A 15,979-nucleotide genomic window follows, 5' to 3' on the forward strand; every position below is an offset into this window, starting at 1 on the left:
ACCGCAGAATAAGTGGATGACTGCCAGGCCTTCTTTGGCCAAAACTAGTCCTATGTTAGAAAAAAACTTTGAAATCAAAATTAAGATTTGTGTAAGAATGTATCCGGACTGCATTATTCAAACCAAGTCTAACTATAACGTAGGTGGGGGAAGGAACATCACGTGAGAGCTTTAGCTAATTCGAGAACCTTATACTAACACGCCCGTGACTGTCTGGCTACTGTCCAACGTTTTAGAAGTCCTCAGTCCATGTGACTCCGAGTCTGACGGAAACTCGTTTAGTAATTCAGTTCGTAGCACACTTCAGTGGAGAATCCTGTTCAAAACCATCATTGCTCGCGTTACCGAAAACTCGCCAACGGTAAGACACTTTTCGGGGAGTTCGTTGTTGAGACGTCACTGTGAACGCTTTAACCCAAATGCCTTGTTAAAGAAAAGGTACACAACTTCCTTGACATGATAAATGAAACTAGGCTTACCAGTAATCAAACATAGGCTACGTGTAACTGTGTAAATACACTATCAAATGTGTGTAAATAAATTTTTATGTAAAAACAGGATACGTATCAGATATAAAAGGCCCATTAAAACACTGTTTTAAATCTAAGGTGTTGATAGTTGAGGAGTGAGGAGGTCCTAGGAACTGACAGGTTTACGATGTGATTTTGTTTTACAGAGTCCGGAGTGTAACTGAACTGGTTATGGTAAACTTCTTATGCTTAATAATTGACCCAGAGGTTATTTCGCAAAATAGAGGTGGTAGTAGGTTGTACAAAAGGTAAGAGCACAAGACATATAGCCTATAAATATAAGATTATAGAAGGGCGTTGGTAATGAAATTAGAAATCACAGAATTGATAGAAAAGAAGTGGGACTTCGAACATGTTGCAGGGTGTAGGCCTACCGTGTATGGAAACTATGGTACTTTAAGTTAGAAAGTGGCGGGAAAAGATATTTGGAACATATAAGATATTTGTAGTCATCGGATACTGACTCCCACCTAAACTCTTGGTTAGTTATGTCATCAGTTAAATTAATTTTGCCATCTCATAATGCTATGCTGACTTGTGGCACAGACTTCGAGCGAGTTAATTTTTATGACAAATATCCTTACCTGAAGGGTTGTAGCGCCATCAGTGCACCCAACGCGGTGCACTGTACACATTACTTAGGTTCTTTGCAGCGTTCCCTAGCTGCAAGTCTGCAACCCCTTTCATTCCTTTTACTGTACCTTCATTATATTGTTTCTTCCATCTTACTTTCTTTGTGCAACTGCGGGGTTTTCCTCCTGTTACACGCTTGAAACCATGGGCGCCCCACACGGAGGGGTACCAGGGGCCATTCATCCGTCCCCCCGCCCCCAAAGAAATTCTGGGAAAAAATTCAGTATATATACATAATACAATGCAAAAAAAATCTTATGGAAAAATATCCAGGCGAAGTGGAGAGAGAGAGAGAGAATGACGAACGATCAACAAGGAAAGTGTTGGTCAGCAGACTCGATCAACATCGAGAGAGAGAGTGTATGTGTCTGCATGGCCGATACGCGTATGGCATAATGTATTTCACAGTGATTTTTAAGTTACATTTTTTATGGTAAGCCAATATCATAGTTCACTCGAAAATTATAGGTAAATAATTTCGATTTAAACGATAGGTATTTCTAATGAGTAAATTATGCCATTGATGAATATATATATATTATATATATATATATATATATATATTATAGAAATGTGGGGGCTGATAGTTTTTGTAATTAACCTGCTAGTTCAAGGGGTCAAAAGTGTTTGTCTATTTGATACCGGAAAATATATGCGTGTATTAAGATTTGCCTCCCTGGAAAATATGCTACGGCCGCCAATGCTTGAAAACTTCTATTTTGAATTTTGAGTGGCCTTATATATAGATCCAGGTACCCTTATTCTATATACCTTGATATAGATAAGTCCCAACGCTTGGCTATTAGTCCCGAACGTCTATCGCGTGTTTAGGCTATCGAGCCTGCTGACCTAAAGACAACTTCAGCGCATTACTCACAAGAAGCAGATATGGACTCTTCCTATCTACAGCTGTTCAAGCAGTGAGCAAATTTATTCCGTCTCCAGAATTTGGATGTATGTTTTTATATTCTGCTCTCTAGTATTTAATTATCTACCTGCTTTTCCTTAACTTATCTCTCTTTTTCTCTCTGCAAGTTAGTAATTCCCCTTTGGAACCACATTGGGTTTATAGTCTGAAGTATAAGTGCTGTAATCTACTTCCTGAAGGGGTGTAATTGCCGTCCAGTGTCATAACACATTTATAACTTTTATAAATCATATGCAATAAAAACGTCTAGAAACCAAGAGGCTATAGTAGATTCACATCAACCGTGCATTTGATGTCTAGGCCAGTCCCTTAAGACGCTCCTGATTGGCAGTTGATATGCAAATCACAGGGCTGGAAACTCTCTCGAGTGTTTTCACATGGGTAGGAGATATGTTCCAACTCTCCTGAGGGATCTTTCAAAAGGATCCCTCAGGAGTGGTGGAATATACATCCTGCCTATTTGAACTCTCTCTCGAGTTTCCAGCCCTGTGATTGGCTTATCAACAGCCAATCAGGAGCGTCGTAAGTGACTGGCCTAGGCATCAAATGCATGGTTGACGTGAATCTACTAGTTTCAACTTATCAGAAACAACAAAATAAAACCAGTCCTTCGTAAATATGACACATTTAAAATTATATTTGTATTTTCCCAAGGGATACAAACCAGATTCGTTAGGGCAATCTGGATTGGTTATTGAACTTGGTATCTAGGCGGTTAAATGGTGTCTGGTGGTAGTGTTGGGTGAGCAGATTACCACTCACCCTACGTCACAGAGCAGGATCGTTGAGGTGGGTTTGAATGGGTAAAATTACTCATGGACGATTATTCTTGGAGTTCTGACCTCCAAAGCCTCCACAATTGCATAGAGTAGTGACGAACCCAACAATAAATTGGGTCTTCAGCAAGGGGCTACTTTCAGTGATATTACTTAACAGTGAAGTCAGTCACTATCTTGGTAAATAAATCACTTGCTGTCAAAATATCAGTGATGACTCATTACATTTCTTGGTAAATATAATTTACAGTAACTTTTCAGTCCTTGGTAAATTAATCATTTTTTTCATGTATTAACTGCTAACAACTGGGATGAGCAAAACAAGAGTAAGAGCTTTTCCATTTATTTTGTTGAAAAACAAAATTACATGAGTGGAATGAATTCTCCAGTCAGGACCAAATGCTCGTTTCAAACAATCTTTGGTTGCAAACTCAATTAAATTACTTATTAAAAAGGTGGAATGATTATCACCGTAAACCTTCATCCATCCGTGAAGACGAGACAACATTTATCCACAGATTGCACCGAAAGGGCCTCTTCTCTGCACCCTGACTGGTACTGAAAGCGGCTATTTACACACAAGACTAATTTTCTTTACCCTGTGTACAAGTTCTACCAATCTTAAAATCGAAATTGTTCAACAACTGAACTGAATGTTGGGATAACTTGGGCGAGGGGAAACCATGACGAAAGCACAGGGTGTTCCAAAATATTGAACGAGACGATTTGTTATTGCGACACTGTTTTCTGGAACATAGGGGTCACGGACTTTTTTTTTTTTTTTAAACTATGTACAGTACAATCTAAAATAAATAACGACTCCTTAAACTGTTACCTTTTCATCTTTTTTCTCATTTTTTTAAAAGAATCTTCGAACTTTCTATTGGAATAAAAAAGTACATAGAGACGATTTACTTTGTCGATTCCTCAAGGTAGGCTATCAAATCGGACCTTTCCTTCTTCTTCTTCAAGCCAGCGAAGACCATTTTAGTTCCAGGAATATACTTTTTAGGGTTGGTCAGGTAGACGTCTAGAGTGTCGGCTCCCCAGACAATTCCCTTGGACTTGTTAGCATCTGTGTAGACGTAGCCAGCGGCCTTGCCAGTCTGCCTTCCGAACAGACCGTTCAGGTTGGGGCCTGTCTTGTGCTTGCCGCCTGCCTCCACGGTGTGGCACTGAGCGCATCTCTGCACGAAGATCTTCTTGCCCTTCTCTACGTCACCCATGTTGTGGATTCTGAAATCAGGAAAAGAAGAGCATTAGTTTGACTGACTTTCTACGTAATGCATTTACAATAGATGCTCCACCTATTCTCTTCTTTCATTTTTTCTTTCACACACCATTGCCTTTGAGTATTTTCTCATAAATGTTACAGTTCACATGCAATCACCTTTACATTCAAAGTTTCAGCATCATAGTGAGAACGCAGAAATGGAAATACAAGCAAATACTGTATTGGAAATGGATGACTGTTTTCCGTGTTGACAAACTAAGACAGAAAAGATTAACTAGAATTTCTGGGAGAATAAACCGCTACTCCACGGGTTACGAGTCAAGGCATACAGACAAGACTTGCATATATTCCAGAATTAAACGAAGGCGTTCTGAAATTTTGCTCATTATACAATACATAGAACGACAAATTATTAGTTTTCGAGTAAAACATATTGTGGCACCTAGCCCTAAGCAGTGAATCGGGTACACACCGCAAAATGGAAGACAAATGGCGGTGACGTCATTCTTCCTATAACACGGTACATCCTAAGCTCCCATTTTCTATTGAGGCACTGCAACAGGTTCGATGGTGCAACCCCCAGCCAGTCTCTCTGTGCAGCCTAGCCATTTTCCTAGAATATTGGGCCAGCAATGTGGCTTGAGAAAGTTGGGTGGGGGTAATTTTCCGTCTTTAGCAATGCACGATTCCCTTGCAGAAGCACATGCAATGCGGTAATCAATACTCGTAAATCCTTCCTCGGCGTATTTGTGCAAACTGAGATGTGATAATCAAATATGACGATCGCCTCGTTATACATTACATTGAGATACGGAGAAACGCCACACACATTTCTGGTACGATATATCTAGTAGCGACTTAGATAACAGCATGAAGTACAATGCTATACCTAAATCTGGAGGTCATTTATTCCTTAGCGATGACGAAATGGCCGTTGAGATGTTACAACTCCTTTCCAACAAATAGCATTCTACTTGAGACGTCTCTACGAATTGCCAAATAACAAATGAAAAAATTATCTACAGTTTTGGCTCACAAATAACGTGACATTTTTCCCGTTCCGTCAATTTTAATTTTGTCCTATAATTTATTTAAGCTTTCCGTTTGCCGTGTTTTATATCACTACGAAAGCACGTACAACCATCAAGTATACTTTTAATGTTATTTACCTATATATTTCTCAATTCCTATTTAATCTGTAACAAACTACGTAAGATTAGAACTCTTATGAAAGATTAAACCGTTATTAAATTATCGTTCATTTAAAAGGGGGTAAGAAAATAACCTACATAACTACTCGTACACACACAAGCTATTTCAACGTTAGTTACAAAACTATAAATATTGCCCTTAAATATACCCAGATAGAAAATCTAAGTAGTATACCTTGAATGGAATCCAAAACCCACCGAAACAAGAAACCTTTTGGCAACTTTTCCCATTAGTACGCATTGGCAACCCAAACCCTGCTGCGTCTGTCTGACGAGGAGATCGGCCATGACCTAAAAACTATGTACTCTAACATTAGCCTGGTAAAAAAAGAGCCTGCGTCAACTTTCATTTAAGAGAAAATTATGGCCGATAAGTAAAGCAAACTATTTCAAGCCGCTCTAAGGAAAATTTATTACCAGATTAAACAGGAACATGACGCATGGCCAAACTGCAATATATTTATCCTGATATGAATACTGATTGCAGCCTTGGCGGCATCCAATCCTTCGGCACTCACTGTCTCGCAAACCTTGTGATAAGATATGCCGGCTACGACCCTTTGGAGACATAGTTTCATGCCCAGCCAACGAACCGGTGCACGAACGAACTAACTACTCTCGCTTTCGTTCTGACGTCATGAGCCGAATTCATGAACGCAGAAAGATGCCAGACTGGAGTATCAGCTGGTAAGAAAAATGTATATCAAAACCCCCCCTTGACAGTAATCATTATTTTTAAAAAAATCAAGCATCATCATATCGGAAAGGGTAATATTACTCAGCAGTGATACTACTGTTCTTAGAAGGCTTTGTAGACATCCGGTTTTCACTGGAAATCCCTACCTTGCGTCATACTATGACGTAGTGGCATCCCCATAAATTCCAGCGAACTCAGATCACACCAAATTTTCCTGGATATTTCTTACAACGGGTTCTGAGAACCGGCAGAATGAATAGAAAATTTCACTTTAAATGGATATTGGCGAATGTACTTTTCTTTATATATAATATAAATTATTCTTAAGAACCCATCGCCATCCCTTTTTCTTTTAGCTTTCTTACAAGAGGATAACAGTGCTTGAATCAGGTTTAACAAACACAAGCACTCACAAATTTAACAAGAAAAAATTATTTAAATCTTATAACGTAAAAATAATGACAGATTACACTGTTAGTCACTTCGAGGAAGGAATTACATCACATTATCAGTTTGCATACATTACAACAATATCTGTGATAAAAAAAAAAATAATCTTAACTATTTGCGTTGCAACCTTGGTGGTTTTCATAATCTTATTGTGTGGGGGGGGGGGGGGGGGGGGGGGGGAGGTTAGCTGTTATCTAAGAAGTCACTGCTATATATACCCTCCCAAGAAAATCTGTCCGTGTTGTGTGTGAGTGTGGCGTTTCTCAATATCTCAATGTAAAATGTATGATGATCACAAAAAAAACAACCACAACCACAACCCCCCCCCCCCCCACACACACACACAGACAGACACAACACATTTTCTTGCCACAAGACTACTTCTGTGGAAGGTTTCTTAATATGTTCCGGCTACTCTGGCTACTGAATAACATAACCTATTTCTACAAAGTAGAACCATATTTCAAGGAAAAGTATGACACTATACAATGGGCATGATATAGGAACTGTTAGGGCAATCTAGTTTATGAGGAATAGAATTTAAATAACAATGAGATTTAAAACTAAATCATAAGCACCAACCAGACTTTTCAGTACAGCCTATAAGCATCACATCTTTTTAAGTTCAATGATATAATCATAGAAAGAGGCACTTTTAATTGAATGGCCTTGAAATCCAAAATGCTTGAGGGTAATCAAGTTTGCAGTGAATGGTGTGGTGTACAATGGAATTTGATAAACTACGGCTAAACCATCTAACTGCTTGTAATTTTCGTATGCATCAGTGTCTGTTGTTTTTTTTTCTCCGGAACCCCTTCTAATAAGGAAAATGGCTTAATCTAGTTTATATACATTATATGTGTATGTTTACTTATATAACAATCACGAACAATGGAATGTGATGAATATATAAAGAAAAAATTATAAAAAGAAACAATGTAGTTTATCTTCATGGAACTTGTCTATATGTGCCTGTGTGTATAATTTACATAAAAGCTATACAGAAATGATACAAGGTTATTTTTCTTTACAGAAATATCCCCACCATGATAAAAGCCTCACTATTTATTACTGTATTATATGTATATATATATATGTGTAATATATATATCTCCTAAACTACCCTATGCAACAGCTTCATTAAGGGGTTAAGCGTAACTGACTGACCTAGGAAATAAACCATAAAAATCTCACTTAGTCTTGCCATAATGGAATGAAACGTGCAGCTACACACTTTTCTTGAAGAAACGAAACAAAGTATTGAGTAACTGTAACCAATATCTCCACTTAAATTAATTTCACATAGGAAGAGGCTACAAACTGGCTCTACTAAAAAATGTACTCCTTTATAAACATACAGAACGAACAAGATTTCTGAAAAACCAACATCTATCCTGTACACATATCATTACCTAAAACAATATGGTACTCTAAAGAGGGAATAGCCTACACAAAAAGTTTCCAACACCAATTTAGTCATTTCTAACCCCTCAGTTTAAACATAACAAAGAACATAGATATAAAAAAATGAAACTAACCTATTACTGTTACTCAATTCTAAAAATACCCTAAACGAGAAACAAAACTAACCATTTGCTATAAATTTCTAGATCTAAGACCTACATAATTTGGGCCAGACTAGTCAGGTAGGGGTCATTGTTTCATGTCCTCAGTCCATATTTTTTCTTTCCTCCAACAACCAGAATACATTTCTACTTAATAAAACAAAGAACCTGTCAAGTAGGCCTAATATATAAAATTCCAAATTAAAAGATGCCTGGTTGCTAACAATGTTACGTCAAACCTGTTTACCCAATAGGCTACTACTATGGCTACGCAATCAGGCTAACCTTACGAAACCGTAGGTATGCGACTTTAGTGACTCGAGATGTAAAATGCAATTCTATTTGGGGCTAAAAGTTATAAATTCACTTGTACGTTTGCGATTTTAACTTCCTTTTGAACAATGCAGTCCTGGGGTACGAAGCCGGCTTGGAAGTAGGAAAATTCCCATTGCATTAGGCTAGCTGACGCAAAACAGTTTCTCCTCTTCGTGCACATTGCGAAATAAGCATTTTCCTTCAACAATAAAGTCGCCAAACGCATCACACGAACTTATTCGAAAAATAGAATAAATTACGGTATTCATTTTCCCGCAGGAAATCGTAGGTATATCGGTACACCCCTACGTCACCTCCACGGGCTTTCACTATCGATTGCGCCTTACCTACGTTATTTAACGTCGGGTTTTCGGGTACGGACCGCCCTGCCCAGAACTACTTCTTGGCCGACCTGAGGCTGCAAGACAAATGCACAGGGCGAGATAAGACAACCAAAAGGCTTCCTTATAAGTGACCCATATACGACCGTATTGATTTTCAAGTAGCGTACGAAGGCCGGACTCCAGCTGATCACAAGATTTCGTCATCAGTCCCGTCATCATCATCCTCCACACCGACCTTGTGACGGATTTCCTTCACTTTTGGACGTCCGGCCCGCTCTCCCGTCAATTCTCCTCAAACACAAACATGCAAGTAATACTAAGGCACCATTTGGGACTAAAATACAAAATATTTTCACACAAGATTCCGTTAAAATACTCACTTTGGAACGAGAGGTGAATGGACGTGGTAACGTTAGCCGAGAGGTCCACGCGCGACAGGGATGAATGCAAAGCGGAATCTGGGGACGACTTTCTAAAGCCGCTCACCATTGGTCGACTCTGATGGGCGGTCCTTGAAACCTCGCCGTTGATTGGGTGGCGTTTCCAGAGAAAACCTGGAGCCAAACGAAATAATGGTGTTGCGTAAAGTTTTATCGACATTGGAAATTATTTCTTTTCGTTTATTTAGGTAATTATGGGACTTTAACGAAATATTTGTCATATTCATAAAACAGTGAGATGAAAATGTCGTAGAAATGCATCGCATATAACTTACGTAAACCACTTGCATAAGTCATTTTCACCCTCTTAGAATATTATGAGTCCGTCAAATTATCATGAATCAGTTTGTAAGTCATTTTCCAGAATGCCATTAATTTTATGTATACATAAAATATCGCAGTGTACTGGCATAGACGACATTACGAAATATTTTGCGATTGCACGATTAAGCGCGGTAAGTTTAAACGTGCTCGAATGTATCGCCACTTTTCAGTCAAAAGGCGAGATAAATCCACGATTTTAAGACACATGGTGTCACGATATGTCTTTACTATATCGTGGACGGTGTATTCTGGTAACTTTCTAATTATTAAAAGAGTCTATGACTGTGGATAACCTCTTACTTTTCCCATCTTTTGTAAACAAGTCGAATATCAGTGGCAATAGTTGATATATTTTTTCTGCTAACACTCAGACTACTGAAGGCAAACACAAAAGCATTAGTAGCAGACACTAAAAGCTCGGATAAAAACCTAATTATATAGAAATCTTATGAATTAAAGTCACCAGCATTCACTTATATTTGCTGCATGGAGTCAGGGTTTTGCTTCGAGGCAGCCGTGCTCATAATTAAGGGAGAAGAGGAATTCATGAAGATATGGAAAGAAATGATAAGTTTACTTTCCCTTTCCCGACTACTACAGTTGACTAACTAAAAAGTATTTAATTGAGGACTAGGTTCTCTTGCTGCTAGAGCCACCGTCTTTAAATGTGATATTATTTGTATTTAATGTACGGCAACGGTAAAAAAAAAAAAAGTGCTCTCTTTGGACCCAACGTCTCCTCGAACGATCCGACACAAGAGTAGCATACACTTGCAACAATAGAGCAAGTTATCAAGGACAATAGCAGTCTGATCTTTAGTAACCATTTCAATCAGTGGTTCTCAACCTTTTTATTACCACGGCCCCCTTGCATCTATGAGTAAAATTCCTTCCCAGATAAAAAAAAAAAAAAAAGGTTTCTAGGGATAGAAAGGGAAGTAAATACTAATTACAAAACATGGTAACCCTTGCGAGTCCCACTAAAGTAGTAGACTATAGGAAACTAATGTTATAAGGCCAAACTTTTGCAATTTTTCGTAAACTGAATATTAGTTCCTCAGTCTTGTTAAGAGAATAACGAATATAGTTAGATATTTTTTTTATTTTTCCACGGGGCTCGGGCCTCCCCTAGAAGTTGCTGACGCCCCGCGAGGCTGAGAACCATTGATTTAAATCATAATGGTTCCTCCCACTGATTCTCGAGTTTTGTCATCCTCTCTTTCTAAAGCCTATCTGTTGTGGTGGGGGGGGGGGGGTGGGGGAGAGCGAGTTAGCTCGCGCATGCAAACTCACTCACTCACTATAAGTAAGTATATGTTCTCAGCTACCCACTACGACTGACTACCTAAAAATAAGTAATTTGGACCTAGGCCCTCTCGCTTATGAATTCAGTGCCCTATAGCCACTGCTAAAGAAAGATTAATTGAGATTTACAGCTTGGACGACAAGCAAAAGCTCTTTTCGGACCCAGCGACTCCTCCCCAACCACTACCCATAGCCCCCTTTCCTAGCGACTTTTTGTCAACATCGCAGAACCAGACAAAAGTGTCACACTTGCCACATAGGTCACACAAGTTATCACGGCCATCAGTCGTCTGATCTTCAGTTATCATTTAAATAATTTTTGCTCTTTCCTCAAAGCTCCCTGCAGCTATCATTCTACTTTACATTGACCTATTTTCTCATTTACGTAGTCTCACTACAGGCCAACTATGTGCGAGCGACCGCGCATGTGCACACATACCATAATATGAATAGTACCAGCAATTGTTGAAGTTAAAAAAAAAAAGAGGCCTACTAAGAAACCGTGAATTAAATGCTCTTAGGCCAAATCCATTCCAGGAAGAAACCAGGGTGAATAAACATGATAGAGTAATATTTACGATTGCGATCCCGAATAGAGATAAAGCTGGGAAGAAGAAGTGATATTTGCGCCATCACCTGAAACCTCCACTGCTAATTTTGGTATACGGGCGGTGTTTTGAGTAATATTTACGATTGCGATCCCGAATAGAGATAAAGCTGGGAAGAAGAAGTGATATTTGCGCCATCGCTGAAACCTCACTGCTAATGTTGGTATAACGGGAGTGTTTGAAACGTAAATAAAATAACTTAATTTCTAAAGCATCGGGATGTCAGTGCGCAGTCATTTCTCAAATATTACTCAGCAGAGCAGCTTTTTAATGACAGAGAGAGAGAGAGAGAGTGAGAGAGAACTAGGCCACCTCAACGGACGATCGAAGGGCAAGCGATACCATGAGGCAGCGTTTTGGTAACGGGGAACACTCGTGGAGTCGTGATACAAATGCTGTAACTGTTCATTCGAACAGAGAGCCATGTTCCAACAAACTGTGTGGTTGTTGACGAGCATAGGTTTATTCTTGAGATGTGCAGAAGAATAATTAAGAACACATATGGACTAACATCAGTGACCTAGTTATCGTGAACAGTTCAGGCTATTGGGATATTGCCACACCAGATATTTTTAGTTTTATAGTGAATAGAGTGCCGATACCTAATGCTGAAGAAAGAATTGTCAGATATTTTTAGGAGAAATGACTTGGACCCGTTTCATTAAAAGAAATAAAGTCCATTAGGCCTCTTTGGACTAACTATTGAAATATGTTTTTATTTGTTATTCGACTATGGTGGGTCATAGCCATGGTGGAAAATGTATGGGAACAGTACTCACCATAAGACTTGCCGAAAGTGGAATCATACCCTCCAGGGTGAAAGGTGATTAATGACCTTTTTGCTATTGCTGGCATAAGGCCAGCTAAATCTAAAAGAACACAATATTAAGTGTGTGTGTGTGTGTGTGTGTGTATGTGTCTTATAAGAAATGATCTTCAGACGCAGACAGTATCTGGAAGGTCAGTGTGTGCAAGGTAGAGTCACATTAATTCGTACCGTGAGACTTTCTATGGCTGAGTACATATGGTTATATTATGATATTGAATATGCATATTTAATATGCTTATGGAAAATTAAGTGTCTGTCCAACTGTGTAAATACATAAATTTCCAAGCGTTTAAGATAACATATTTAAAAGTATTTCCGCGTTTCCAAATAAATCAGTGTGTAGGTTACATATATATGATATAAGTGTATAACTGACGTTTAACGTCGAAAGGTCTCGCGGATACTCCGTCGTTTATTTTCTTTCGTGGCATATATCTTTAATTTAATTTATGATATAAAGATGATTGTGTGTAAGCATGTAAATTGGCTCTTAAAACTACATAAATGATATGCCCTATTATTCTTAGATCCTCTGTAACCGTTATCCTTAAACGACGGAGTACATATAACATCTCACACAATCCTCTTGAGACTTTCCCTCATTCTTCCACACCACGCCAACGGTCATCCACTCAATCACGTTTTCACCACCGTACCGCAAGGTCTCACTCATAGTCCCAACCAAGATCTAGATATTTGATCCCCTCGACTCCTGGTGTCTTTCTATTAGCAGCCAATCTTCCATCCACACCATGGGTTCCCTAACCTTATCCGCTACAAATACTCAAGATCCATCAACCCAAGACTGCATTCTCTTAGACTTTTTAGTTTATCTCCATTTACATATTTTATTCTGAGATAACTTCGCTCATTCAACCATTCTCTCTCTATTTACTCCGTAATAGAGCATCTTATTTTTCCTAAAACACCCCTGCTTACCCTGGTTCTATTATATGCTGGATTTAAGAATGAACTCCCTTCTGTCTTTCAGTCGAGGCTCTCATAATTTCCTACTTTTTCCCAGTAAACTTCTCATTGCCTCATCCCACAACTTCCCCAACCACAAAAACTTTCTGATGATCTCGTAACCATGTCCATGATTTTTTTTTTATAACCTAGCTCCATATTTAATTACTCTTTTAGGTTCAGTTCTTCTCCCACTTGTTCCACTTATCAGTCGTTCTTCTCGCCATTACATCCATCAACGTTCTTACTCATCATTTCTAAAAATACTAAACAATCTACCGCATTTAAATTGCCATGGGAACCAATTCTTCCAAGAATCAAGGCCCTTTCCAGATTCTCCCCATTAGTATTTACTCCAGGAACCTCAAGTCTACCCACAACACTATTTCTCATTCTGTTTACCTATGTTTGCAGTTGAGTTACGTGGCTACGCTATCCTTTCTATGTAGCTTCCAATTGTAAATTGTGTTTGGATTACCAACTTTAAGAATAGATTCACTTCTAATTTCATGTATTTCTATTATATAATTACATTTCAAGTTTCCACTCATTTTAAAAAGAATTCACCGGGAAGTAATTCTACTTTCTTGGGATTATTTTTTGTTAATAATGAAAATTAACATCTGTACTTTATTCTAAATCTAATTTACAGGAATGCGGCAGACAATAGGCAGATTCAACTGGAAGCTTAGCATTAGAGTTGCCAACAATTAAACATTCCAACCGGAAAGGTGACGATCTTGCCAGTGTGACAAACGATTGGAATGGACTCTTCATTTAAACTTTGTTCAACGTTTACGTATAGTGGAAAATCCAAGGTAATTTCTTCCCGGTATTGAAATATATAAATATATTATATATATATATATATATATATATATATATATATATATATATATATTTTGTGTAAATATTCTTTGTAAAAGAAATAAATACAAACATTTTGTTTACCATCATAGGTTGCATGCAGTACTTTAATATAAAGGTAAGTAGCCTTGCAGTTTTTCGTCCCTTCTCTTTTGGAAGGCAATCAGCTCTTTATAAAGCATTGATGAAATGTATTTTTCTCCTGTGGCTTTTTATTTGACAACGTTGTAACAATAAAAAATATTTCTAAATTGTACTTTTATTTTCCTCATGGGCTTCAACAAACCCGTTTTTGGGTACATTACGTGACACTTCGGGTTAGATGCTAACCTAATTAACTTTAAACAAATTAACTAGCTTTTCACAATTTCGCTTCCGTATCGTTAATCCCTTTTCACCGAATGACATTGACTTCCATATTTTTAGGCTACTCCCTTTTAATAAATGACGGACTTCTTTTTTGAAGTTAATCGTCTTTAGCTTTATTTTCTTTAGAACTAAAGCAATTTTAGTGTTTTTCCTTGAACGTCATCCTTTTCTGTAAAATATACTCAATATAATTTTTGACAAGTACTATACATTTAATTTAGTTTTTTTTTATTATTAATATCAATCATCACCTTCACTTTCGTTTTAAATAAAAAGGAAAGGGTAGGGATGAAAATTGAGAACTTTCGTGCGTTGGAGAACTGATAGAGCATTCTTTCGAATGCTTGAATTAGGCCTTGTGTATTTTTTCGGTGACCGTGAGTGATAGTGAAAGTTTCTAGTTTTTCAACAGAATTGGCTGGTATAATCACGTTTTAGACGAGTTTCTTCGCCAGTATAACAGTAAGTGAGATTATGATGGTCATGACAAATTGATCTAGTGTATAGTAGGCTATACCTATTTAGTAGTATAGAGTAAAGAGACCTTGTAGTGTGCTTAGTCTGTTTAACCTATGATAATAGGCTAGTAGGCCAGCTAGGTAGTAGGTTAAACCTATGATTTTGTAAAATATAGTAAATGCTTATAGCCTAATATTTTTTGTTTGGTTTTTTATTTTTATATTTTAATACTCATTAATTCCATCGGAAATATTTGGTTGGAAAATCCAACCTAACTGAGATATCGGCTAATCCATCCTCGAGTGTCAAATAGTAGGTAAGTAGCCTAGTACATGACTTGCACCCTCCCACGCAATCAGACGTAGCCTAGACTACCGAATATTGTAGATTGAAATTCCTGGGGTGCATCTTGACCTAATCTAGACCATTGAAGACGACCATGCGTAAAAATTAGTTTTTTTTCTTTGTGTACTGTACATTGGTTATAATATGTCCTTTTATCAGTCCCCAAAGTGAATGCCAGTCCCTGGCATCTTCCAGCCTACCTTGACTTTAAGTCTGGTTCACTGCTACCATCAGATTCATCCAAATAATATACCTAAAAATAACTATGAATTACGAGAAGTCGTTTCCATATTTTAATTACGAGAAGTCGTTGTTTCCATATTTGAATTACGAGAAGTCGTTGTTTCCATATTTACAATAAGTTTACTTCCAAATTACCTATACTAGGTTAATCAAATATTAGACAGACAGATTGTAGTTGTTGATATTTTAAATTGGTGGCCTTAAAATTATAGTGAGCAATAACTAGGGAACACACATTCTACTTTTTCGTTCTTCTGAAATACAGTAGGTATAAGGAGGAGGAAAGATTCATCCCCTACCCTTTGCCCCCCACCCCCGCCCCCCGCCCCCGGCAAATGTTACTTTAAGTCAGGAATACATGTATAGCTAGGTAATACAGGTGTTAAGTAGGAATATATTGTAGTTTGATCATTTAAATATAAGTACTCATTCTTTCAGATATCCTTGTATATCCCATAATACATGATTAGTGAATCATTGTGGGAATTACAAATTTTTGGGTTGGAAAAGAAAAAATAGTGAAATGAAGGTATGCCTACTA

At 37.9% G+C, this 15,979-nt stretch overlaps 2 long non-coding RNA genes across 2 annotated transcripts; one reads left to right on the top strand and one right to left on the bottom strand.

Annotated features, from left to right (window-relative positions):
- Window positions 1-234: 234 nt before the first annotated feature.
- Window positions 235-14,273, top strand: LOC135213019 (uncharacterized). The gene is made up of 3 exons (XR_010314060.1): window positions 235-361; window positions 13,808-13,973; window positions 14,115-14,273. It is a non-coding gene; the product is annotated as an uncharacterized LOC135213019 (long non-coding RNA).
- On the bottom strand, window positions 3,195-9,737 carry LOC135213018 (uncharacterized). The gene is made up of 2 exons (XR_010314059.1): window positions 9,064-9,737; window positions 3,195-4,103 (listed from the first exon to the last, which is right to left on the bottom strand). It is a non-coding gene; the product is annotated as an uncharacterized LOC135213018 (long non-coding RNA).
- Window positions 14,274-15,979: the final 1,706 nt, after the last annotated feature.

The sequence above is a fragment of the Macrobrachium nipponense genome, chromosome 42 (assembly GCF_015104395.2).
Source record: "Macrobrachium nipponense isolate FS-2020 chromosome 42, ASM1510439v2, whole genome shotgun sequence".
Taxonomy (NCBI): Eukaryota; Metazoa; Arthropoda; class Malacostraca; order Decapoda; family Palaemonidae; genus Macrobrachium; species Macrobrachium nipponense.